This window comes from Malaclemys terrapin, chromosome 4, assembly GCF_027887155.1.
Source record: "Malaclemys terrapin pileata isolate rMalTer1 chromosome 4, rMalTer1.hap1, whole genome shotgun sequence".
NCBI lineage: Eukaryota > Metazoa > Chordata > Testudines > Emydidae > Malaclemys > Malaclemys terrapin.
This window is the reverse complement of record NC_071508.1, coordinates 47723165-47750546: the sequence shown is the minus strand read 5'-3', so window position 1 is coordinate 47750546 and position 27382 is coordinate 47723165. Positions and strand designations below refer to the sequence as shown.

The following is a 27382-nucleotide window of genomic DNA, read 5'->3' as shown; positions in this document are numbered from 1 at the left end:
GAGCAGGGGGTTGGACTAGATGACCTCCTGAGGTCCCTTCCAACCCTGAGATTCTATGACACCAAAAATCCAATCCTGTTCCTAAAAAGGGTAAATTTTATTAAAAACAAAAGGGAAGAAAATAATCTGGAATTTAGGCTTTTGCTAGATTTTAAAAGAGCAATTCCAAAAATTAAGCACCCAAAATAGCTTTCTTGGGGGTTTAGTTTAAAGGTTACAAGCAAACAAAAGCATCTGGGCTTAGCACATAGGAGATCCACAAGCTAAAATAAAGAAATAAACCTGATCACATTTATCTAAACGTTCCCTGTCCAAATGATTCCTTCTAGGTATGGAAGATAATTTTTCATACCTGGTTCAAACCTTACACGGCATTCCTGCTTATAGCATTGCTGCTCCGTTTCCCTGCAACCCAGAGAGAACAGTAGACAAAGGGAAAGTTTCTGTCCCAAATTTAAAAAGTTCTAGCCTTCCCATTGGCTCCTTTGGTCAGGTGCCCTTTTCTTTACCTGGGGGACTTTTTTAACTCTTTACAGGTAAAGCAAGCAGAGAACAGCTACACCAAGAGGGATTTTACAGCTAACTGACTGGCTGGGTGTCCATCAAAGGGGGAGCTAACCCCCCCCCCCCTTCATTTATCACACCCCCATATTTTTTTTATCTTCAGTTATTCTTTCTCACCCACCCTTCCTTTCATTACTTCCATTCCTTCCCCTTTAAAATCAGATGCAGCATCATGGTAATAAGCCAGGTTCTTTGAACATTTCTAATGTTGTGTTTAAAAACTGTTGACTGGCAGATACTGTGTATGAGGGATTTATAAATACCCTAGCCGCTGTATGTTGTAATTAGCTTCATTAATTGATACTGTCGTTAAGTTAATATGTTATAAATGGTTGGCCTTGTGACTGCCCTCTGCTTCTAAATAATTTGGGTAAATTTCCAGCTGTCGATATGGGATAGAGAGGTTATTTATTTGTTAAGTAGCTTACGACTGATACTGGGATTTTTTCACTCAGACAAAAATCTCATTCAGTTCCACTGTCCCTTTGCCCTGGTTCTTCCCTAAATCTATAAGCTGCCCCCACTCATATAATTGGGAGTTTTGCCAGTGACTTCAAGGAAAGCAGAATCAGACCTAGAATAAACCCATACCTTGGGTACACATAAAAGGTGTACTGCTTTAACTTTAAAATTATAGTTAACAAGGACAACCCCCCCAATGTGGATGCAATTATACCATAATCAATGTTCTTATACTGGTATAGCTTATTCCCGTATGGGAAAAGGAAATAAGTTCTACTGGTATAAGGTATCATTGTATCAGCATAACTACATCCATACTCGGGGTTGTAATGGTAGAACTACATTTGGTCAAAAATCACACCCCTAACCAACATAGTTATACAGCTACAAAAACTGTATGTAGATCATGTCTTAGGTCACATATACACGTACAGTGCTGCAGCATGTCTGGTGAAGAGCTCTCCCGTCGGCATAATAAAACCACCTCTGCGAACGGCAGAAGCTATGCCGGTGGGAGAAGCTGTCCTGCCGACGTAGCACTGTGCACATGGGCACTTATGTTGATGTAACTTATGTTGCTCAGGGGGGTGGTTTATTCACACCCCTAAGTAACATAAGTTATGACATTTTGGAAGGTGTGGTGTGATTAATGGAGAAGAAAAGACAGGGCATTTGGATGACTACAATGCTGTCCTATTGGAGATGCATTTTACTGTGTTACTGATGGTACTGGGATCAGCTGATTGGTTTGTTGAAATAATTACATTGAGTGGCTGGTGAGGAAAATAATGTTTACAGAACCTAATGGATTCCACTTGTTGAGTTAGTGACACCTCTATTCTATTTAATTCACATATATACTTACTGTTACTATCATTTCAAGGCTGCATTTCTGGACCTGTCTTACCACAAAACATCAAGACTGCCAAGGTCATGGCTGAGCAATGCGTTTTCACTTTCCAAACTGTAAACAAATTACTTTGCCACACACTCTGTATTGCACTCTCCCCATTGGAAATACTTCTTTACATTTGCTTACCAAGCTTTTTTCCTTCTCTCAACACCAGACATTTTAAAAAGAATTATTTGTGCTCATTTCCATATTCAGTTTGCATATTCAGATCTTGGATCTTCACAAATAAAGATCATCTTTGCTGTTGACTCATGATGATGATATTTTCTAGACATTGTATATGTGTCATTATATGTTACTAGGGGTGTAGCCAGATAGTCAGAGCATGGTACTGGGAGTTAGAACTGCTCAAAGCCATTGACTTCAAGCAAGACATTTGTAGCTGGTTTGTAACCCTACAATCCAGCTCACTAAGGCTCGGTGCATAATCTGATCTCTGCTGCTTCCTCTATGTTTCAGGGGGGAAGTGATCTGTTGCAGCTCGTTTGCTGGTTCAGATAACTTTCCCCTCTGCACTGGCTCCAGTGCACAGGCTGGAGCTATGGTTCTGCCCACCCCTTGCTCCTTCTTGCATATTCCCCACCTGTCTTTTTGAGGATGGGAGTAGCACTGGCAGGCTGGCTGGTGCTGCTCTCCCTTCTTGCAGGTTCTGGCAATGTGGGTGGCCCATGCAAGGAGTAAAGGAGTCCCTTAAGTTCCTTGATCTAACCCTTACATGCAGTTGAGTTTACAATCTGGACCCATAAAATGGGATTTTCAAAAGTGCTCAGTGTTGGCCTAATTTTGCTTCTTTTAAATCAGTTGGAGCAGAGTAGGGGAACAGTGGGGCATTTTTGGAAATCTCACTCTTAATCCCTCATTGCTGCAGTTTATCAATCTGTAAAAATGGATATTATAGCAATAATATGTACCTAAATCCCATCATTAATGTCTGTAAAAGCACATTGCGAGCCTCAGAGGAAAGGGCCTATGAGTGCAAAGCACTGCCATTATTGTTACAATACGTGCTACAATATATCCAGAGCTTTCCTTAAGGATAAGAGTCGACTGCATTATTATTCTTGCTGAGAATCTAGAGGATGAAGTTAAAATTAAAGTATCTTCTTGTTCAGCTTTCTCTGGCTTCACCCAAGCTATCAGCACAATAGACTCGCCACTTCTTTGTTGTGTATGTGTACTGCTGCCCTCTGCTGAATGGAATCAGGCCTGTTTAGGTATCGGAGGCTATTATAACCCCAGTAATAGGGCCGGGACTGCTATTTACTGTATACTTGTACAGTGACTAGCACTATTGCTGAAACCAAGTTGTTTGTTATGGGTTTTTGTAAGAACAATACTTAGAGGCATATGATATGTCATAGTGGACAGAGCACTGGACTAGTACTCAGGAGGCATGAATTCTGTACCTGCCACTAACTACTGCGATGGGAATGATAAATAATTAAGGGAGATTCTTTTAGCTCTGGTAGTAGAAATCTGTGTTTATGCCATATGTATGCAGAGTAGACAGTATATACACAGCCATGGAATGTTAGCTCTTAATCCTATGTTCCCACAGACTCTGGGTTAGACCCTCTGCCGCTCTGAATATGATTATGGTCTGTGGGGACTGCCTCACACCAGGGTTATTTATTCTTTCCTTCCTTTCCTTTTCTCTCCAAAACCCATCAAGTCTTTTTTTAGTCTTTGTGCCTATAAATACATACATACGTGTGTGTGTGTGTGTGTCTGTGTGTGTGTCTGTGTCTGTGTCCTGTATATATAAACTCTAAATTGTGCTGGGTTTGGAACTGTTAAACAACAGCATCTCTATAGTATGCTTTTGTACTATAGACCAAATTGTCCCCAGAATGAACTGTCAGCTTTGCCCTCCCCTGCCCCTATTAGAACATTCTAGATCTTTTTGTTATGGTTCCCTTTTGGTCCAGATTATTTGAGTGTGACTGTAATGGCTCGATCCTCAGCTAGTGTAAATCAGCATCGCTCTAGTGGAGTTCTTGGAGCTATTCCAGTTTACAGCAGTGCAGAATCTAGCCTTAGATCACTGATGTTATATTCATTTGATGTGCTTTGTTCCTGCTAAAAGTGATAGTGCAGCAGCCACAACCGTCCCCTATTTTGTAATCTTAAAGTCCTTTTCCTGCAATAGAAAAAAGATTAGGCAGGCAACCCACACAGTGGGTGCAGTGTGACTCCACTTCAAACTGTCTGTCATCTTTCACCAGTTCCCCCTACTGCTTCCTCTTCACTGTGGAGATAGTGGAAGAGTTTCCTGTGAGCTCATATCTCTTTTTGATAAATTGCTGTGATCTGTATTGAAAAGCATTGTCTAGCTGCTCTTACGTTGTGATAAAGGAATTCTGTAACTGTCTGCTTTGTGTTTTGCTTCCTCTCAACCAGAGTGTAGCTGAACGGGTCAGGACCAGATCCTTGGCTGGGCCAAGGCTCTGCTCAGCACAGCTGAGGAAGTTCGGGAGGCAAAGATAATTTTTCAAACCCACTTTGCATTTGTCCTAGCCCCTGGAGGTGATGGAGGCTAATCTGTCCCATGGCATAAATTATGACCTGCTACAGTGGCCCCTACAGGCCTCTTGTGGATTACAGGAGCACAGCACACTCCAGCCACACTCTGCCTCCACTGGCTCGTGCCCCTCTGATTGGGGAAGTGGCATGGGTGACATAGAGCATGCTATGCTGGATGAGCCAGGGATTCCTCCCAGAAAATCCTCAACTGCCTGCATCGGGAAGCTCTGTGGTCCCTACACCCGAAGATTCCAGGCTGTAGGGTTTGGATGGTTGCAAAATTTGATACTATTCAGTTTTTTGCTTAAATCCTTCCATTTAATTACATAAAAATCCTGGGCCAGTATAGCTCGACTCTAATCTTTAAAGTGATATCAACGATCCTCCCACTAAATCTAGCACTGCTTTCAGCTTTGTATTTTTTAAAGAGTTGTATTGCCATCTTTTTACCTGAGAGTCTGGGGGCCAGATTCTGCTCTTGCTTACATTGGTGTCAGTCAGGAGTAACTCCAATGAAGCCCATAGATTTACCCAGTATAAGAGTGGTGTAAGTGAGAACCCGATCCAGGCCCTAGGAGTCAGATGTTTCCAGATAATAACCACTGAAATATATTGGATACTGTTAACAAGAGAGTTTGTAATCTGTGCAGAGCATATTTAAGTCACTTGAGGGCCTTCCTTTCTCATCTAAATGAATTCAGCAGCAAAATGTGCAGTGCATTATAATTGCATTATTTCTGTGATCCTCACAGGCTTTTGCTTATGGTTGATAACTAACACAATGACTTAGCTCCTCCAGCTCCATGAAAGTAGCAGCTGCCAGCAGGCGCACAAGAATGCACACTCACAGGATGCTCTCCCGGAGTAACTGAGCAGACAGCAATAGTGCTATTGTAGTAACTATTTGGATAGCTAGAAAACAGCAAAGTCAAGTGTGTGTGCGAGCTGTGATCATTACGGGTGAGTTCACCCTCCTGCGCAAGGTTCTCTACACCTGGAAATCTCCTTTTAGCCCTCCCTGGGGAGTAGAGGGAGAAATCACCACAGAGGGAGTCTTCCCCTAGCTCTGACTGCTGCATAGCTGAGCTTTGGATCTGCTCTGAATAGGCTGGTGTGGAAGGAGTGATTGAGTGGGCACGGGGAGGGGCCAATACATCCAAGTTTATGTAGATCCATGCAGCAGCCTCAAAACACTGGAACAAAGGGCAAGTGCCAGTATGCTGCGGGGGGGAGGGGCTGTACTGGGGCTGAGGATTCCAGCCCCCGACCCCTGCAGAATTCTGCACAGAGCCCAGTTCCTCTGGATTTGGGTAATACAGGATGAATTCCACCCTAAATGTGCTTTGCAGGCTTTCTCCCCTAGAAAATGTCATTTTAAATCTGGAACTGAAACAACTGCAGTGTGGTCCTTTAGCCATTGGGATGGGAAAACGTGATGCTTTAGTGAGGCTTATGAAAGATATATATGTGTTAATCTCTATTCGAATCTGATGGATGGTTACCACTTCAAAGTAAGTGTAGTTGGCGTGCTGGACATAAACTACTACTTTACAAGGGGTGCTTGTATATAACAGAGTCCAGAAATCTGAGACACTAGACCAGGGACTTATAAGGATCTTTTCAAAAATAGATGCACTTCCTTAAAATGTATTTGGCCTGGCTTATCCAACCCTCCCTTGTTAAGACCCCTGATGTTTAGATTGCTTGTTTGGGTATGAAAGAGGAGACAAGAAAGCAAGAGACTGGAATTTTCACCACCATTGGAACAGCTTACCAAGAGACATGGTGGATTCTCTATCACCTGGAATCTCTAAAACAAAGGTTGAATGTCTTTCTAAATGAGTTACTCTAATTCAACCACAATTTATTTGGCTTGATATAGGAACTACTAGTTGAAATTCTATGGCCTGTGTTCTGCAGGATGTTAGACAATATGCTTCTTGGGGCAGGGACCATGTTTTTGTTCTGTGTTTGTACAGCGCCTTGCACAATGGGGTCCTGATTCATGACTGGGGCTTCTAGGCACTACTGCAATATAAATAATAAATAATAATGAAAGACTAGAAAGTCGAGAGGTAATCATAGTGGTCTCTTCTGGCCACAAAATCTATGAAATAACTTATCATTAATGGAGAAATGGTCTGAAGTTAATAGGGTGAAATTCAATAAGGACAAATGCAAAGTACCCCATTTAGGAAGGAACAATCAGTTGCACACATACAAAATGGGAAATGACTGCCTAGGAAGGAGTACTGTGGAAATGAACAGTTTCAGGAAAAATGAGGACAAATTGGAGAAGGTTCAGAGAACAGCAATAAAAATGATTAAAGGTCTAGAAAACATGACCTATGAGGAAAGATTGAAAAAATTGGATTTGTTTAGTCTGGAGAAGAGAAGACTGAGAGTGGACACATGATAACAGTTTTCAAGTACATAAAAGGTTGTTACAAGGAGGAGGGAGAAGAATTGTTCTTCTTAACTTCTGAGGATAGGACAAGCAATGGGCTTAAATTGCAGCAAGGGTGGTTTAGGTTGGACGTTCAGAAAAACTTCCTAACTGTCAGAGTGGTTAAGCACTGGAATAAATTGCCTAGGAAGGTTGTGGAGTCTCCATCTTGAAGATTTTTAAGAGCAGATTAGACAAACTCCTGTCTGGGATGGTCTAAGACAGGGGTCGGCAACCTTTGGGAAGGGGTGTGCCAAGTCTTCATTAATTTAAGGTTTCGCGTGCCAGCAAAAGGTTTCGTGTGCCAGACCGGCAGTGCGGGTGGCAGACGGAAACCCAGACCACCGGCCCCTGCCAGCCAGGGTCCCGGCCACCAGCCCCGCTCAGCCCGCTGCCGGCCCAGGTACCATCCATCCAGGCCGGCAGTGGGTTGAGCAGGGTTGGCGGCTGGGACCCCGGCTGGCAAGGGGCCAGCGGCCGGAACCCCAGACCGGCAGCAGGCTGAGCAGCTCATCCCGCTGCTGGTCTGGGGTTCCGTAATCCAGGCCGGCAGTGGGCTGAGCGGGGCCGGCGGCCAGGACCCCGGCTGGCAGCAGCGTGCCACTAAAAATCAGCCCGCGTGCTGCCTTTGGCACGCGTGCCGCAGGTTGCCGACCCCTGGTCTAAGATAATACTTAGTCCTGCCATGAGTGCGAGGTCCCTTCTAGTCTTACGATTCTATGAAGTGAGGTGCATGGATGAAATATACAGGACATTTAGATAGACTACACCGTAGCACCATTTTGATGGGAGATTTATAATTAAAAATTTGCTGTTGTCTCAGCTGCTTTGACTTTGGTATGGCAGGGAATTCCTGAGAAGAAAACCTGGTGGAAAATACATCCACAAAAGATAACTTGCCATATTTTCAGGTCAAGCCAAAGTCCCTGTGAATGATCCTGAATTGATCTATGCCCTGGGAAATCTTTGTGAGACTGCATAGCACTTGTGCTCTCTTTTTTTCAATGTTGTCCCCATGATATTTTTAGCGTTCCTGCTGTGTGTTTGCATTGTACTGCCGCCTTGCTGCCTTTGGGCCTACAAATTGTAAACGCCTTCAAATCCCAATGCAGTCAACAGGATTTGAGAGTCCACATCTGGCCTTTTCTGAATATAAACTTCTTACAAGGGAAGAGTGCTTTACAAACAACAACAACTAGGATGGTGCTAGGAAGACACTATTTATCATGTAAATAGGTCTTAAAATGAGATTGGTATTTCCCAGTAATTGTGTGCTGGGAGCCTAGATTTGAGGCATAATCTCTCGGATATTTAATTATATGAAAGCAAAGGTGGGTATTACAGAAAGCCATCAGTGAGGTTTGCAGTACTCCATTTTCATTAAATGCCATTAAAGCATAAAGTAGTGTCCTTCCTTTAAGAGGGGATGATTTTTTATTATGTTGTTTAGATAGCAATGTGTAACAGTAATGATGTTGTTCATATGTTCTTTTAAAAAAAAATGCAAGATAAAAATGACCCTGAAGTTGTGAGCTCCTTGAAAATGACATAACTGTGTGATGGAAAAAGTTAATTCTGTTATGGGGTTAAGAGCTCAATGGGTTTAAGATAAAGCAACTTTGTTAATTTGTCATTCCTGGGTTTTTAAAAAAAATATTTCCACATGACTTGTGTATCTGCTATTTCCCAGCCAGCACTTGACCTATACTCTATATTAATCAGGGGCCCAGTCCTACTGGGGGCTCTGCTTGTTCAACCTCCACGGAAGTCGATGAGAATTGAAGAGCTACTAACAGAGGGCCTGATCCAGCAAACTCTTACTCGTGTAGTCCTACTGGTGTGCAGTCTTGGGCCCAGAATTATGACCACAGAGAGAAAACTTCTAAACAAAGTCAAGGAACACATGGTACCAATCACCACTCTAAGGGCCTGCCAGCCACAACTCAGCCAAATAGGAGAGCATAGCCCACAAATGACGGCGCCCAATTCTGTTCTCAGTTGCCCTGTTGCAAATCTGCATTGATAGCAGTGGAGTCACTCCAGATTTGCACCAGCGTGAATGAGAATAGAACTAGGCCCGCAAAAGCCAGTCTTTTTGAGGAGATGGATGTGAGCGGGTCTAAGGCTTCTATACTATGCAAACATAGACTATATCCAAGGCATTCAGTAAATCTATGCAAAACCACAAGTGAAATGTCTTCTGAAAGGAGCAATAATATCACAATCAAGATTTAAAATGTATTTCTCATCTGAGAAGTGACCATGTGAAAATGGGATTGTGGGTCCCATGTTTATTATTGCTCAATGTTTGTGTCTCAATGATTTCCAGATAACACAAGTTCAGTTTGCAAATTAAAAGTATTTTTGCGAATTGCCAGCTTGGCAGACTCAACCTTGGCAGGGCTCTTTTCTTCCCATGCATCATCATCAGCACCAATAATAACTATTCTTAAAGCCAACTTCTGCCCTCAGTGACATCTGTATCACACAGTTGTCTTCAATGGGTTTGCAGTGGTGTTAAAATTCGAAACTTAGGCTGTGTCTGCACTGCAAGTGGAGGAATAATTGCAGCTCAGGTCAGAATACCCATGCTAGCTTTAGTCTAGCTAACACAGCTGAAAATTGCTAGCCGGCATCTTCACTGCTATGTGGATATGTAATCAGGATTATAAACAGGCTTGTACAACCTGCACTGGAGCCCATACCATGTGACTTCACTGCTACTTTTATCAATTTTAGCTAGTATGGGCAAGTTTACCGAAGCTACAACCATAAATGGGTCATAAATGTACTATATTTATCTGTGTAGTTCAGTTGTGTTTGGTCATGTGAATCACATGTTGTGATTTCTGTTCCTTGATTGGATAGACATGCTAGCTGTACCAGTACTGGAATTTGCCCTTTTTGAACATTTGTACCTGTAAACTATATTGCAGAAAGCAAGGATGGCAGGAGCATAAATATATTCAAAACGAATTCATTTAAAAAAAAATCCAAAGATAATTTTTGTTATTCACCCAACTCTAATCCTTTGATAAACTCAGCCTTTCATCTTTTCCAGTGTTTTGCTAGGTTTTTAAGTGAATACATTTATCCGTATCTTAATACAGCATAAATAGATTATTCAGAAAAATAAAATCTAATTTTTCCAGACATCTTAATTTGAAATATCATACAGTACAGATCTGATTATCCAAAAGTCTCATGGGACTCCTATAACTTTCACAGTCCCAGGGGTTCAGATAATTGAGGACCAACAAGCTTTGAAATCCATGTGCATGCTTCCCTAATCCTACGTGTAGATTCCAGATTATACAGGCCAGATCACTCAGTTATAGTCAGAAAGCAGATTTCCCCAAGGCCAGATAGCTGTGTATTCCACTGTTGTGGAATTTAGGACTTCTCAAGAGTCAGACTTCAACCTTGGGAGACTTATCTGACCTTTGGGTAACCAAGAGTTTCAGTTTACCTGGAGTCTGGATAATCTATGTTTGACTGAAAGTAAGAAATTGGGCATGATTCACTGTTGCCCATCATCTTGCATAGTCATTTACAGGAATGCAAAGCTGGTGTTAAACTCTACCATTCTTCATTTGTAGCACGTTATACCCACTTACTTTGCACTAGAGCAAATAACTACAATAAGTGAGGTGAAACAGCGAATTAGTTTACAGCTGTTAAAAAAACACCCCACACATTTATGCCGTACTGACACTTCCTAGCATAACCATATTACTGGAAACTGTTTTCAAGAATCCATAAAAATGTGTAAAGTTGTTGCAGACTGCTTGGGATCACATTTGCATTATTCATCCAATAGCATTATGGGTTTTCTTGGTTGTGTGTGTTATTTTGGTGGTTCATATATCCTCTTCTTTGGGGGGCATTAGTCATTGGCATTTTGATTATTAAAACTGCATATATTTAAAGTAAAAGTCAAGTTAAGATCACTGGTTAACTTATGCCGAACAGTAGCCTATGGATAAGGGGTGAGTAGCATGAATAAATATTCAGATACATGATTTATACTGAGAGTGGTTTGATTGTCAACATTTTTAGTTGTGTTCTGGTCAACATATAACATAGGACTAGAACATAAGAATGTCCACACCAGGTCAGACCAAAGGTCCATCTAGCCCAGTATCCTGTCTACTGACAGTGGCCAATGCCAGGTGCCCCAGGGGGAGTGAACCTAACAGGCAATGATCAAGTGATCTCTCTCCTGCCATCCATCTCCATCCTCTGACAAACAGAGGCTAGGGACACCATTCCTTACCCATCCTGGCTAATAGCCATTAATGGACTTAACCTCCATGAATTTATCCAGTTCTCTTTTAAAAGCTGCTATAGTCCTAGCCTTCACAACCTCCTCAGGTAAGGAGTTCCACAAGTTGACTGTGCGCTGTGTGAAGAAGAACTTCCTTTTATTTGTTTTAAACCTGCTGCCTATTAATTTCATTTGGTGACCCCTAGTTCTTGTATTATGGGAATAAGTAAATAACTTTTCCTTATCCACTTTCTCCACATCGCTCATGATTTTATATACCTCTATCATATCCCCCCTTAGTCTCCTCTTTTCCAAGCTGAAGAGTCCTAGCCTCTTTAATCTCTCCTCATATGGGACCCATTCCAAACCCCTGATCATTTTAGTTGCCCTTTTCTGAACCTTTTCTAGTGCCAGTATATCTTTTTTTAGATGAGGAGACCACATCTGTACGCAGTATTCGAGATGTGGGCGTACCATCGATTTATATATGGGCAATAATATATTCTCAGTCTTATTCTCTATCCGCTTTTTAATGATTCCTAACATCCTGTTTGCTTTTTTGACCGCCTCTGCACACTGCGTGGACTTCTTCAGAGAACTATCCATGATGACTCCAAGATCTTTTTCCTGACTCGTTGTAGCTAAATTAGCCCCCATTATATTGTATGTATAGTTGGGGTTATTTTTTCCAATGTGCATTACTTTACATTTATCCACATTAAATTTCATTTGCCATTTTGTTGCCCAATCACTTAGTTTTGTGAGATCTTTTTGAAGTTCTTCACAGTCTGCTTTGGACTTAACTATCTTGAGCAGTTTTGTATCATCTGCAAACTTTGCCACCTCACTGTTTACCCCTTTCTCCAGATCATTTATGAATAAGTTGAATAGGACTGGTCCGAGGACTGACCCTTGGGGAACACCACTAGTTACCCCTCTCCATTCTGAGAATTTACCATTAATTCCTACCCATCTTTTAACCAGTTCTCAATCCATGAAAGTACCTTCCCTTTTATCCCACGACAGCCTAATTTACGTAAGAGCCTTTGGTGAGGGACCTTGTCAAAGGCTTTCTGGAAATCTAAGTACACTATGTCCACTGGATCCCCCTTGTCCACATGTTTGTTGACCCCTTCAAAGAACTCTAATAGATTAGTAAGACATGATTTCCCTTTACAGAAACCATGTTGACTATTGCTCAACAGTTTATGTTTTTCTATGTGTCTGACAATTTTATTCTTAACTATTGTTTTGTCTAATTTGCCCGATACCGACATTAGACTTACCAGTCTGTAATTGCCGGGATCACCTCTAGAGCCCTTTTTAAATATTGGTGTTACATTAGCTAACTTCCAGTCATTGGGTGCAGAAGCCGATTTAAAGGACAGGTTACAAACGTTAGTTGATAGTTCCGCAACTTCACATTTGAGTTCTTTCAGAACTCTCGGGTGAATGCCATCTGGTCTCGGTGACTTGTTATTGTTAAGTTTATCAATTAATTCCAAAACCTCCTCTAGTGACACTTCAATCTGTGACAGTTCCTCAGATTTGTCACCTACAAAAGCCGGCTCGGGTTTGGGAATCTCCCTAACATCCTCAGCCATGAAGACTGAAGCAAATAATCCATTTAGTTTCTCCACAATGACTTTATTGTCTTTACGCGCTCCTTTTGTATCTCGATCATCAAGGGGCCCCACTGGTTGTTTAGCAGGCTTCCTGCTTCTGATGTACTTAAAAAACATTTTGTTATTACCTTTGGAGTTTTTGGCTAGCCGTTCTTCAAACTCCTCTTTGGCTTTTCTTATTACATTCTTGCACTTAATTTGGCAGTGTTTATGCTCCTTTCTATTTGCCTCACTAGGATTTGACTTCCACTTTTTAAAGGAAGTCTTTTTATCTCTCACTGCTTCTTTTACATGGTTGTTAAGCCACAGTGGCTCTTTTTTAGTTCTTTTACTGTATTCTTATGTTATGTTCTTCTTAAAGCCACAGCTCCTAGAGTCATGTGATTAGGTGAGCATCTCAGCTTTCATTTAAAAGAAAAAGTAAGTTTATAGCCCTAACATTTGCATGGAAAAGCCTGAAAACGTGAACTGAGTGAGCTCTAAAGGCTCAGAAACTGGAAGGAAAATGAAAAATCTATTTTTTTTTTTAAATCTCCAGATTTTTATGACAATCTCATGATTTTGAGGATCCTGACTCATGATTTTTTGAATACTTGGTGTTGGAAGGACAGTATTTTCTATTGTAACTGGGCCTCTAAGAAAAAGAGTAAGCAGTCTTTATATATTAAAAGAAATTCAATTAAAATATTGTTGTGCTGGAAAAAGCTGCAGGGAAAAAAACCCTATAAAATGAAATATCATTGAGCCCTTCTGAATGCTAATTGTGCTTTTCAGGAGGAGACATTTGGAGAACGGTAATGTTTGGCTTGCTATAAAGAACTAAGGATCTGATTCAGGAAAGCAGTTAAGCACATGCTTAACATTAATCATGTTTTGGGACTTAAAATTAAGCATATGCTGAAGTGCTTTCTTGAACAGGGATGCTTTCCTGAATTAGGGCCTGAAAGAGATTAATAAAAAGCTCAATTTGCTGAAAATAAAATGCAGGATGTAGAACAAAGATAATAGAGAAAATTGTTACCAACATCAAGTGAAAGGTATCTATAAACCACCTCGCCATTCTGGAGTAGTTTGTTAGACAGGCTGTATTGTCAGTGATATTCTAAAGGGCAGAACTCTGCAGATGAACACTTTTATGAGGAGAAGCGATTGATGCAGATATACTAGCTTTAATTGTGATAAGTGAGGTATGATTTCTGCAGTTAGCAAGGGGACAACCAGTAAAATTGCTAAGTCAGGAATGTGTCCCATAATGCAAGCGAAAAATGTAATGTGCTTTGTTAAATTAATGAAAGGTCAGAGGAAATTAAAAAGTGGATGTAAAAGCCCTGGAGCATTTATTTCAATGACCCCTCCAAACCAGCTCTAATTCTCAGAAAAGATCAGCAATAAACTCCCAGTGTAATGTTCACTGAGAAAATGGCAACTAATTCAAGGCAAAACAAAGGATGATCATATAGTTAATATTTACTGTAAATACATTAGATCCCATTAAAATAAGGCCAGTTGCGGTGTTCTTCATCCCTTTCATCCCACCCGCTTAAGGTCAGACTGTAATTAATACTTAAAATGGTATGCCACACGGGCAGTCTTCAGTGAGATTCACTTTTGGCTGATTTTTCCAGATTTCTATCATCATATTCATAAAACTGATTGCCTTAGGCTGCTGTCCTGGCCTAGTCAGAAACATGTCAAAAGTAAATGTGCATAGGATTCATCCCTGATTTTGTTTTCATCAAAAGATGTTCCCTGATGACACTACTTCAAGCCACTGGATCCCTGTTCTGCATAGGATGACTAGGGAGGTGTGTGGTACCAAATGTCATAAGAGTAACAGTTCTGAGGTTACTTCTATCCTCCTCTTCTTCCTCTTCCTGCTCCACATCATTAAAGCTGGATTTAAAATGTCTATGCTGAGGGAAAGAGGTCCAGGGAGTAAAAGTTGTCTGAATGAACAGAAAGCAGGACACAGCAAGTGGAAAGACATAGCTTGAAAAGCAATACATTTCCCAGCATGGAACCAGAAATAATAATACTAATACAATGATAAATCAAAGGAAAGGGAAAGCTGTTCTGTCATCTAAAGCCAAGTCCCATATTGCTTTGGTATCAGTTTAGTGCCTACTAATAGTAAATGTTTATCCAAAGCAGAGGTGATTCATAAGATGTTCTTCAGGGTCAAGCCATACTAGACATGAACAGTTTCCAAGTGGCTCTAGCCAATTATCTGATGACTGAGCTAATTCCCAAGCAATATTATACATCTATTAAAAAACGAGTTGTTGATACAACCTGAGCTGTAACATTGAGCCTGTTATACGTGAAAGTGGTAGGTCACATGTAATTACCATGCAATTACATTGTGGTTTTGCTTTGTGATATATGAATTTTAGCAATAATTACAAGTATCTGCAAAGTTTATTACCTGAATGAAAATAATCTCAGTGTAAATACAATGGGCCAGATCCTCAGTTGAGGTCAACTGTCATGGAATGGAGCTATGCTGATTGACACCAGCTGAGGGTCTGGTTTTCTGTAATTAATTTACCTGGATTCTAGTAGTATAATCTATATTAAGAGGAACCCCTAAATTGTGCTAACTTGTGAGGAAGGTAGTCCATTGCTGTTAGAAAAGGAGTGTTGATCAAAAGACATTCTCAAAGATTCGGTTTTCCTTGGCTGTTTATAAATTTTCCTCAGTTGGAATGACTCTGAACATCCAAGCTGGGAAAAAACAGTTTTATTTGTACAATTCAGTGTGTTGGCATGTGCAGTGTCACGGGGTGCACAGCCGGCCCCTCTTCTTCGGGGCCCGGTTGCCCTCCCCAGGGCCAGCTCCAGACACCAGCCGAGCAAGCTGGTGCTTGGGGCGGCAGCTTGTAGGAGGCAGCATTCCGCCCAATCCTAGGGCGGCACGGCCGCTTTTTGTTGTTGTTGTTGTTCCTCTCCGGCCGCCCTGTAGGGGGCAGCGGCGTGGAGGATGGGAGCGCCCTGCAGCAAGCCCGACAGGGCAGCCCCTGTTCTTCCCTCCCAGCTGACCAGAGCGGCGTGGAGCCCTCCTAGCAGGGGGCACGGCGGGAGGGGCCGCGTGGCAGCACCCCGCTGAAGCCCAGGCCGCCCCCCTTGTCTCTCCCCCCCCCCGCTCTCTCCCCCTCCCCCCGCTAGCCGGGGCACATCTGCAGGGCAGGGAATTCCCCTGCACCCTGGCTCCGGCCGCGCCACAGGTTTTTGTTTTTTTTTTTTTGCTTGGGGCAGCCAGAAAGCCAGAGCCGTCCCTGGCCCTCCCAAATAAGTCCAGGGAGACTTCAGTTCTGAACACCCGTGTCCTTTATTCTTTAAGCATTTTCCCACCACCAGTGTCCAACTATATATAATCCTTATAGGTTTCTCCCCTACCGTAGGCTGGGTCAGTAACCAACTGGAGAGGTAGCCGTGTTAGTCTGGATCTACATCTGTTGGTCTTAAAGGTGCCACAGGAGACTCTGTTGCTTTCAACTAGAGAGGTTCTACCTCCCTGACTGACCTCTCTCTCTGGCTGCCCCCCCCCCCTCCCTTCTGGCTCCTTCTCAGCCTTTGTAACTCTTGCCTATCAGGCTGGCAGGTGTTGCCAATCGCCAGGCAGACATAAGGCTTTTCAACCAGCCTCAATCTATCCCCCTTGATTGGGACTGGTGTGGCAGGGGCTGATTAGGTGTGTTTGCAGCAGCACCCTGCCACAGACAGCAAATAGACAAATCTCACATATATGCAAGAGTTTAGATCCCAAGCTTGAAAAATCAAACAAGTTTCATCTCCTTGGTATGCATCTCATACTGTATGCAAGCTTAGGTGTCCAGCTGGCATGTTCTGACTTGTACCCAACCTGCTGCAGCTTGTGTTGAAACTTGTTATAAAACTTTATTTGTTCAGGTCTCCAAAGTATGGTACAGGATTACAAAAGTCTACGTGTAATCTGCAATATGCTGGATTTCTTTTTTTTTGCCATATTCCCACCCAAACAAGTGGATTAATTGAGGAGAATTTGCCTAGGAAGGAAGAATTCACTGTACTACACCTTCCTTTTTATTGAGCTGTGATTAGGTGGGCATTTCTCCAATTTTCTATCCTGTAGCTAGACATATATTTTAGGAATAGCATCCTGAAGTGGAATTCGGGGACATTTAACATTGGTCACACTGCTACAGCTGATGTAAATTGGCAAAGCTCCATTAAAGTCATAACAGCTACAATGATTTACACCAGCTGGGGATATAGCCTGCTGTTTTCTGGTTTGTGAATATTCTGAATCTTCACTCTGGTGGGTCTATAATAGCAGAAATGCATAAACTAACAATCTGCCCTGCTTTTTTGAACATGGAAATTTTGCCTCCTAGAGTTAATTGAATCAGGAAATGTCATCTTCTTTACATTTCATCTTCCTTTTCAATGCAGATTCTAGAGATTGAGTTACTACTGTGAATACAAAATACAGTTTAATTTAATATCTGAGAAAATTTAATGACCAGAAAAAGAGAACGTTGCTTGAAACAAGCCTTGAATAAAATCAAATACTCCCCTTTCACTAACACAGTCGGGAAAGGCTATACCAGACCTTTAATTAACTATTTATAGAGATGTGCATATTTCCAATCTATTTTAAACCCTGTAAATGACAGTAAGCAAACCATTCTACCCACCAGTTAGCACAAAGTATGGACAGCATAATGTCCGTGCAGTGTCTAGCTACTTGGTAATTACATATCAGCAACCCCGAACATGTGAAGGCAGAGTGCCTAGCTTGATGCTAAAAGCTGAAATCTTCTGCCATCTTCCTCCACAGATGCAGAAGGCACCACGTGCATCATGGAGGGCTTCACTGCACATGCATGTGCCATTGTTTATCTATTATAAATATAGGAGTCATCGTGACCACCCAAAATGGGTCCGCTGTTCAGAGATGCTGAGCGTTGACAGCTCCCATTCAGTTCAAGGGAAGCTGTGGGCATTCAGCACCTCTGAACAGCCTATACAGTATTCTTACTTGTTTGCCTCTTCATTGATTTGTACTTACTGGTGAACTCATTTATGCACTAAAGACAGCACCAGGCAAACACCAGGTCCTGTCATGTTCACGGCTTTCATTGCCTTCTATTTTATAAGAGTTTGGTTCAGTGGGTTTATTTGGTGACTGGGGTGTTTCCTCTTGTGCAAGCCCTGGACATTGGAAACCAGGTACACAGCTCCCATTACATTTTATGTTGACTCTCTTAAAGAGCTGCTGATACCTAATGGGCAACCTTGAAAACTATTCTATTTAGGAGCAGTGCTGTCAATATTCTCTGTATTTCTCTTCCCTCATCTTTATGGTCAAGAATATGATGGAAAGCTGGAGATTCGTAGTTTCCAAGGCCAGAAGGGACTTCTATCATCATGTAGTCTGATCTTCTGTAAAACAGAGACCATAGAACTTTCCCGAAACAATTCCTAGAATAGTATCAGGGGGTAGCCGTGTTAGTCTGTATCTACAGAAACAACAAAGAGTCTGGTGGCACCTTAAAGACTAACAGATTTATTTGGGCATAAGCTTTCGTGAGTAAAAACCTCAGAAGTGAGGTTTTTACTCACGAAAGCTTATGCCCAAATAAATCTGTTAGTCTTTAAGGTGCCACCAGACTCTTTGTTGTTTCAATTCCTAGAATGTATTTTTTAGAAAAACATCCAATCTTGGTTTGGAAATTGCCAGTGATAGAGAATCTACTATGACCTTTGGTAAATTATTTCACTGGTTAATTACCCTCACTGTCAAAAATTTATATCATCTTTCCAGCCTGAATTTGTCTAGTTTCAACTTGCAGCCAGTGGATCGTGTTCTACCTTTCTTCGCTAGATTGAAGAGCCCATTATTAAATATTTGTTCGTATGTAGATATAGACGGTAATCAAGTCACCCTTAACCTTCCTTTTGTTAAGCCAAATAGATTGAGCTCTTCGTCTAGCACTTTAACATGTTTTCTGATCCTTTAACCATTCTTGTGGCTCTTCTTTGAACCTTCTCCAGTGTATCAATATCCTTCTTGAATTGTGGGCACCAGAACTGGACACAGTATTCCACCAGTGGTCACACTAGTGCCAAACACTGAGGTAAAATAACCTCTCTGCTCTTCTTTGAGATTCCCCTATTTATGCATCCTAGGATCCCATTAGCTCTTTTGGCTACAGTTTCACATTCGGAGCTGATGTTCTGCTGATTATCCACCATGACCCACAAATCTTTTTCAGAGACACTGCTTCCAAGGATAGAGTCAACCATCGTGTAAGTATGGCCCAGGTTCTTTGTTCTTACATTTGCATTTAGCTATATTTAAATACATATTAGCTGCTTGCATGCAGTTTAACAAGCGATCCAGATCATCTGTATCACTGACCTGTTTTCACTTCTCTCCCAATTTTTGTGTCATCTGGAAACTTATCAGTGATGATTTTATGTTTTCTTGATAAAAAATGGCAAATAGCATAGGACCAAGAATTGATCCCTGCGGGACCCCGTTGGAAACATTCATGCTTGATGACGATTCCCCATTTACAGTTACATTTTGAGACCTATCAGTTAGCCAGTTTTTAACCCATTTAATTTCTGCCATGTTAATTTTATATTTTTCTAGTTTTTTAATCAAATGTTGTGTGATACCAAGTCAAATGCCTTACAGAAGTCCATGTATACTACGTCAACAGTATTACCTTTATCAATCAAACTTGAAATCTCATAAAAAAATCAAGTTAGATTTACAGGATCTATTTTTCATAAGCCCATGCTGATTTGCATTAATTACATTACTCCCTTTTAATGATTAATCAAGTCCCATATCAGTTGCTCCATTATCTTGCTCAGGAGCTATGTCAGTCTGACAGGCCTATAGTTACTTGGGTCATTCCATTTACCATTTTAAAAAATTAGCATAACATTAGCTTTCTTCTGGTATTTCCCCAGTGCTCAAAGATTTATTGAAAGTCAACATTAACAGTCCAGCAAGCTATCAGCCAGCTCTTTTAAAACTCTTGGGTTCAAGTTATGTGGACCTGCTGATTTTAAAAGTTCTGACTTTAGTAGCTTCTATTTAACATCCTTCAAATATATTAGTGGAATGGAAAGAGTGTTATTATCACCATCTGATAAGACTATATCATCTGTTATTTCCCCAAATACAGAACAGAAATATTTATTGAGCACCTCTGCCTTTTTTGTATTATTATTGATAATTCTACCATTTCCACCTAGTAATGGACAATGCCACTGTCAGGATTCTTTTTGTTACCAATATATTTTAAAAACTCCTTTTTATTGTCCTTCAGTCTGCTGACCATAGATTTTTCCTTGTGTCCCTTTGCTTTCCTTATCAGTTTTCTACAATTACTAACTTCTGATTTATATTATTTACTTTCAACTTCCCCTTTCTTCCATTTGCTGCCTCTACTTCCCCTCTAACTAGGTCTTTTTTTAAACCAAGACAGCCTTCTTCCTCAATTGTGGAGTTCTGATTTTTGGACATCTAGTAAGGTGTTCTTAAATGATTCCCAATTATCATTCACATTTTTTTGATAAATTTTTCCTAACAGCTGATTCGGCTCATAATTGTTTCCAGCTTTGTGAAATTAGCCCTAGTAAAGCTGTGTGTGTGTGTGTGTGTTTATTCTGCTTACACATTTATAAATGTGATCAAGTCATGATCTCTTGTACCTAAGCTACCTTTAATTTTTAGTTCTGTGATCAGTTAAACTTTATCTGTTAGAACAAGGTCTAATAAAGAATTTCCCCGTGCTGGCCGCAACTTTTTTTGAGTTAGGAAATTGTCATCTGTAATATTAACAAATTCCAAGGATGTTTTAGGTGGCCTGACCTACAAAATACAGTAGAGGACTCTTTAATCTACCAAAGACATGACAAGTTCCAATGTCTAGAAGCTAAAGCTGGATACAGTAAGGTTAGAGATAGGGTGTAAATTTTAACAGTGAGGATAATTAACCATTAGTAAAGCTTACCTAGACGTGGTGGATTCTCTATCACTTGGAGTCTTTTAATCAAGTTTAGATATCTTTCCAAAATATGTGCTCTAGTTCAACTAAAAGTTATGGGCAGGGCTGGTGCAAAAATATTTTGCGCCCTAGGCAAAACTTCCACCTTGAGCCCCCACTCCTTCTCCCCTCCCCCCGGAGCATTGCTTATTATAAACTTACAAAAATGAATACTGCATAATGTGGCATTGTTCATTAGAATTCATACACGTTCAGCTTGAAAATTTATTAATTTCATTATTTAGTCTACATATTTAATGAAAATAAATACACCCTTTTTAGTCACGTATACTTCCTTTCTTCATTCTTTCATATCAAAATCTACTACATTTTATTCTACCTTTAGAATATCCAATTATTGTTGTTGTTAATAAAATTTATAAAATTAGAATGGCGGATACTCTGTCATAGAACAACAACTGACAATACCAATATGACAAATTTCAACAACAAACACACACATATTCACACATGATAAACATATACACTCAAATACTTAACAGACACACACAATTGACACAAAGTATTAGTGAAATGATGCAGCAGCAATTGCCAGAGTCTTAGATCTGAAACAACTCAACAAAAATAGTTAGCCTCAGTCGACAACCTCCAAAAACTAGTAAACTTAGCATTACAAACAGCCTGTCAGAATGGGTAGCGGCTGCGCGGGGTAAGAAAAACGATGTCCTTGCCACCTTGTACCGTAGTGAAGCAGTTCGCTTGTGCCCGCAACACAGAGCTGACGTATGCCATAGCTGTAATGTACGAGAGAAGAATGACAAGTTAAAATGCAAGTTCAACGACGTTTCTCTTTTCTTTATTCATTCATTTTCCAGCAATAGTGTCAAAAATTTTGGGGCACCGCTGTTTGGCGTCCCCAAATCTTGGCGCCCTAGGCGGCCACATAGTTGGCCTAGTGATTACACCGGCCCTGGTTATGATGTAGGAATTACTGTGTTAAATTCTTCGCCCTGTATTACACAAGCAATCAGGCTATGTTCATAAGGGTCCTATTTGGCCTTAAAATCTATGAACCTGATCTAGATTTTGAAACCCACTCTCCATATTTTCAAATCTAGGGGGTTGTTTCAGCTTGGAGCAAGTTCCAAAATACATATCTAGATCTAGGCTAGGATTTCAAAATAATTCCACTCCCCATAAAACCAATAGCAATAATGTAATGTCCGAATCCAAGGTGTTTGGTTCAGGCCCATCTTTAACAAGAATGAGAGTGCTCTTGCTTGGATGTTCACTTCTGATGTTGCATATTCTTCAGCTGAAATCCTAGGGCCAAATTCAGGCCTCAACTGATTTTTGGGTCCAGATGGTCATACATCAGTGCTGCAAAGGCAACATTAATATGAGCCTGTGTTCTGAATTGGTTACAATCTAAACACAGCCCCCACTCCCATCTCATATAGATTATTCTGGACAGTGGCAGGAGTAAATTATATAAGACATGCCAAGTCAGGGACTGTGTGTGCTAATCGACATTGAGACCCATACCTGTTGGACCCAGGCCTTGCCTGTCTCAGGAGACCAGCTGATTTTATGAGATTTTGGTCATCTGGAATGGTGGAAATCTCACAGGATCACTTGTTCTTATGAAATTGCACCCACGTCCAACTTAGAACCACAAAACTGGCCTCTTCCAATGTTGGATCTGACCTGGAGCCAAAACAATAGAGATTGAAATCCAGCCACTCCCCTTGAAATTCAAAGGGCTTCACACCTGCTATTCCCCTTTTGATCCCTCTCAAGTAGCAATGGGTTTGGAATGTCATCTGTGGGAAGCAAAATGAATTCCCTACATGAAAGTTTCTCTTATGGGCAAAATCTGCTCTGGATCGATGGATGCTAAGCACCCCATGCATGGAGGAACCAGTGCAATACTGCTGTTGGATGGGCAGAATTTGGGAACTCATGCAAGAGGTCCACATCCTGAGCATGGCACAAGGCACAAGTCTGCAAGGGCTTCCTGTGCAGTTTTGAGGAGGAGTGAAAATGAGGCCTAGGGACAAATGAGTGGAAGGTTCTTGGCCAGAAGATCAGCAAAATCAGCTGACATGAATATTCCTCAGTTCTCCTTCCCCAGTGTGGCACTAGAGTAACAGCGCCTTATGCATCGCCCTGGATTTTCAAAAGCAGAAAACTAAATTCGCTTCCTAAATCCATATTTAGGCACCTAAATTAGGGCCTGATTTTCAAATGTGCTCAATACCCAGTAGTTCCCACTCAGATCAGTTCTGAAAATTTTGCCTCTGGTGCCTGCAAGTGGATATTACCCAGAGATCTCAGGAATGCTATATAACTCTAGACCAGGGGTAGGCAACCTATGGCACGGGTGCCGAAGGCAGCACGCGAGCTGATTTTCAGTGGCACTCACACTGCCTGGGTCCTGGCCACCGGTCCGGGGGATTCTGCATTTTAATTTAATTTTAAATGAAGCTTCTTAAACATTTTAAAAATCTTATTTACTTTACATACAACAATAGTTTAGTTATATATTATAGACTTATAGAAAGAGACCTTCTAAAAACGTTAAAATGTATGACTGGCACGCGAAACCTTAAATTCGAGTGAATAAATGAAGACTCGGCACACCACTTCTGAAAGGTTGCCGACCCCTGCTCTAGACAGAAACAGGCAGGAGAGCCCATATGAACAGCTATAAAAATTACAAGTACAGTATGTAATCCCAACTATCTAAAGGAATTTGAATTACAGCAAACAATAAAGTGTTCTCACACACACACACACAAACACAACATTGTTTCATGTGATTTTTCTACTTCATTGTGCACTGAACTCAGGAATGGAGTAAAATTCTCTGTCTACTAAGTTAAGTCTGCATATCTCAGCCCATTGCTGAGAAAGCATCATGGGAATCAAACTCTTCACATTTTTGAGAAATGAAATCTAGAGATATGTTTACACTACAATTAGACACCAGTGGGTGGCCAGTGCGAGCTGACTCGGGCTCATAGGACTTGGGCTAAGGGGCTGTTTAATTGCAGTGTAGATGTTCAGGCTCTCGCTGCAGTACAGGCTCTAGGATCGTGAAAGGTGGGAGGGACCCAGAGCTCGGGCTGCAGCTCAAGCCTGAATGTCTACACTACAATTAAAAGCCCCTTAGCCTGAGCTCTGCAAGCCTGAGTCAGGTGGCACAGGCCAGCTGCAGGTTTTTAATCGCAGTGTAGACATACTCTAAGAGACCAAGACCAAGTCAACATCTGTTTTCTATATTGTTTTCTATACCAAAAATAAGGAAGCAGTGAATCTGGCACAGAGGGTTTCTACACCCCAGGGTTCAACATAGAAAAGGCCCTGTCACCTGTCAAATTTAAGTTGCAATGATGAACATAAGAACATAAGAATGGCCATACTGGGTCAGACCAAAGGTCCATCCAGTCCAGTATCCTGTCTGCCGACAGTGGCCAATGCCAGGTGCCCCAGAGGGAGTGAACCTAACAGATAATGATCAAGTGATCTCTCTCCTGCCATCCATCTCCACCCTCTGACAAACAGAGGCTAGGGACACCATTCCTTACCCATCCTGGCTAATAGCCATTAATGGACTTAATCTCCATGAATTTATCTAGTTCTCTTTTAAACCCTGTTATAGTCCTAGCCTTCACAACCTCCTCAGGCAAGGAATTTCACAGGTTGACTGTGCGCTGTGTGAAGAAGAACTTCCTTTTGTTTTAAACCTGCTGCCCATTAATTTCACTTTGTGACCCCTAGTTCTTATATTATGGGAACAAGTAAATAACTTTTCCTTATTCACTTTCTCCACACCACTCATGATTTTATATACCTCTATCATATCCCCCCTTAGTCTCCTCTTTTCCACTGGGGGTCACTAAAAGATGGATGATGCATGAGGACAGATGCTTATCAGGATGAGGCTCAAGGGTGAAGTCTCAAATATAGCCAGGGTCTACAGACTACACCCTTAAGAGTTTTATAAACCAACAGTGGCAATGTGAAGCCAATCCATTACTTGAAAGGAGGCCAGCAGAGAGAATGCATGGTGTGTGAATAGAATCACATGTGTTCAAACCAGTGGACAAATGTGCTGCTGCATTCTGAACAAGTAGGCAATGGAGATGCTCTGCGTCAGGGATCCCTATTTAGCGGGAATAACAGGAATCGATCTTCATGGTCACAAGGACATGTGTTGTTGCAGCAAGGTTATGATTACAGCCTGTATGAAGTGTACACTGGGGAAAACCTGTTCGTACACTGTCACCCAGTGGCTTCCCCCAGCTGACAGGGACATCAATGTTCCTTGCTGCAAACAAGTCCCCTCAGTAAGTCTGATGAAGAAATAAGAGAGAGTAACTTCATAATAATGAGACTTTTTCTGTGACTCAGTGATGTGAAATAATAAATGAAGAACACAATAGTGTATAAAACATGTGCCCCGATGTCATCATAAATATGTAGATACAGTAGACAAAGACTTTTAAAGTAAATTTATTCCGCCTGGCCTAAGCAAATACAGAGCACTATCCTGCTCCTATTGGAGGCTGTAGGAGTTTTGGCATTGATTTCAATGGAGCAGGCCCACCGCTCTAGAATCGAGTCTCTTGTATTATTACTGAGATGGAGCGATGCACATTCTCAGCTTTCTATTAAAAAAATCAAAGAGAAACTCTGCAGTGAAAACTGGGACTAGTGATAAGAGACAGATGGAAAATAGAGTTAAAGCTTGTAACTTATTCCTTAGCCCTCTTTCCATTGGGTGGACATTATGTTTCTGAATGATTTCTTGTTGCTATTTTTGATAAAATTGGCCTGTCTGGGCCAATGCTATTTGGGGAGAAAATCCCAAGGGTCTGCTTTTGCTTATGGCATCTTAAAAGCAATTCCAAAGGTGGAAAGTTCAGACAGGCTTTCTGGGAATAGAGACAGAAAATATCTCAGTGTGAGTATTCTAAAAAGAGTTATTTAAGCCAGTGTTATTTTTAAATATTTTTCCATGAGATAAGTGAACAGTTGCATTTTCTTTTTCTTTTTATTTAAATTAACTTTGAATTTAATGTTGTTCCCCAAGTACTCTATAGTCACAATGTAGAAATTTACACAACAAATGGATCTGTCAGCATCCATACAATTATTCTCTCAATCCAAATTGGCCCCAAACTGAAACACTGACTCAGCACCCTCTCAAACCTGTGGAGCAGTTTGGATCTGGACTTTGTGGCTCAGGCCCATCTAAGATTGAGCTGTCCTGTCCCCCAAAAGCAAATACTGGGACTGATTCTCCACTGCCTTCATTGATCCCCGTGCAAAGTAGTCACAATGAAATCCTGCTACTGTGACTCCTTAGCCTTTTACATCCATTTTGCAGAGGGGTAAATAATAATATTTAGCAGTTTTAGAGAACTTTGTATGCTCAAAGCATTGTACAGACCTTAATTCATCTTCTGTGAGGTAAGTGACATTATCCCCATTTTACAGATGGGGAAACTAAAGGCAAGAAAGATGAAGTGATTTGCCAAGGTCACAGAGTGAGTCGGGGTAGAGCTGGGATTAGAACTCAAGACAAACACTGAACTCATTCTTCTGGATGACACTGCCCTCGCTTCTGTAAAAATGCATATAATAGTGCATATTAAATTAGGTTCACATGCCCTAAAATTGATCTATGGGGAAGAAAGGAAACATCTTTCATACCATGACACGCCCCAGGATTGTGAGACACCTCGTCACCATCTGCCCTAAGTGTTAAGAAAGTGTGGTCTGTGCGTCAGTTCCCTTAAACCACCAGCCTCAGGCAACACAAGCACTGCCTTCCAGGCCTCACTCTCTCTATAGGGGAGCATTAGGCCCAAGTCCTCCCAACTTTCCCTTTAGTGTCCAGCCCCTTACCCACTGAACTGGCACAGAATTACCAGGCCTGCTGCTCTCTGAAAGGAACCCAGTACACCGCGGTTTATTACTTATCCCTTGGTACAAAACTCTGTTAAACACACAGCTCTTAGATATATTTATAGTGCAAACAAGAATAAATTGATTATCAAAGACCACAGGTTCAAATGATAGTGAGTATGAATAGTGGAAGCAAATGGTAACATATAAAGAAGAACAAACTTCCTAGAGACTAAACTTTAACTAACAAGTCTAGCTAGCTGTCTAAAGAAGCTTATCTCACCCAAAGTTCTCACCAGCATTTTCAACGAAGCCTGGATGAGACCCCCTTTTTCATGAAGCAAACTCACTCTGTTTACTTCCTAGCTGAAGGATGCCAGAATGTCTTCTATGTCCACCAAATATTCGCGAGCAGACCTCTGATGTGCACACCTTTCCCCCTCCCCCACCCCTCCACTGTTTACTTCTTCCTGCAACCTTTTTCTCTTTGAAGATTTTGCAATCCTTCATTAGTATTCGGTTCAGACTGGTGAGAGGAGACCCATTGTGAACCGTACAATACCTAATTGACATGTAAACAGCTGGATAGATTAACATTTCTTGTCTGGTGACCAGTCCCTAGATACAGACCGTAAGAACATAATTTTCAGTGTATAT

At 41.3% G+C, this 27382-nt stretch overlaps 1 protein-coding gene across 4 annotated transcripts in view; it reads left to right on the top strand.

The window, feature by feature from the left end:
- The window catches only part of OSBPL5 (oxysterol binding protein like 5), a 213846-nt gene that overhangs the window by 87398 nt on the left and 99066 nt on the right, over positions 1–27382 (top strand). The window lies entirely within an intron of this gene.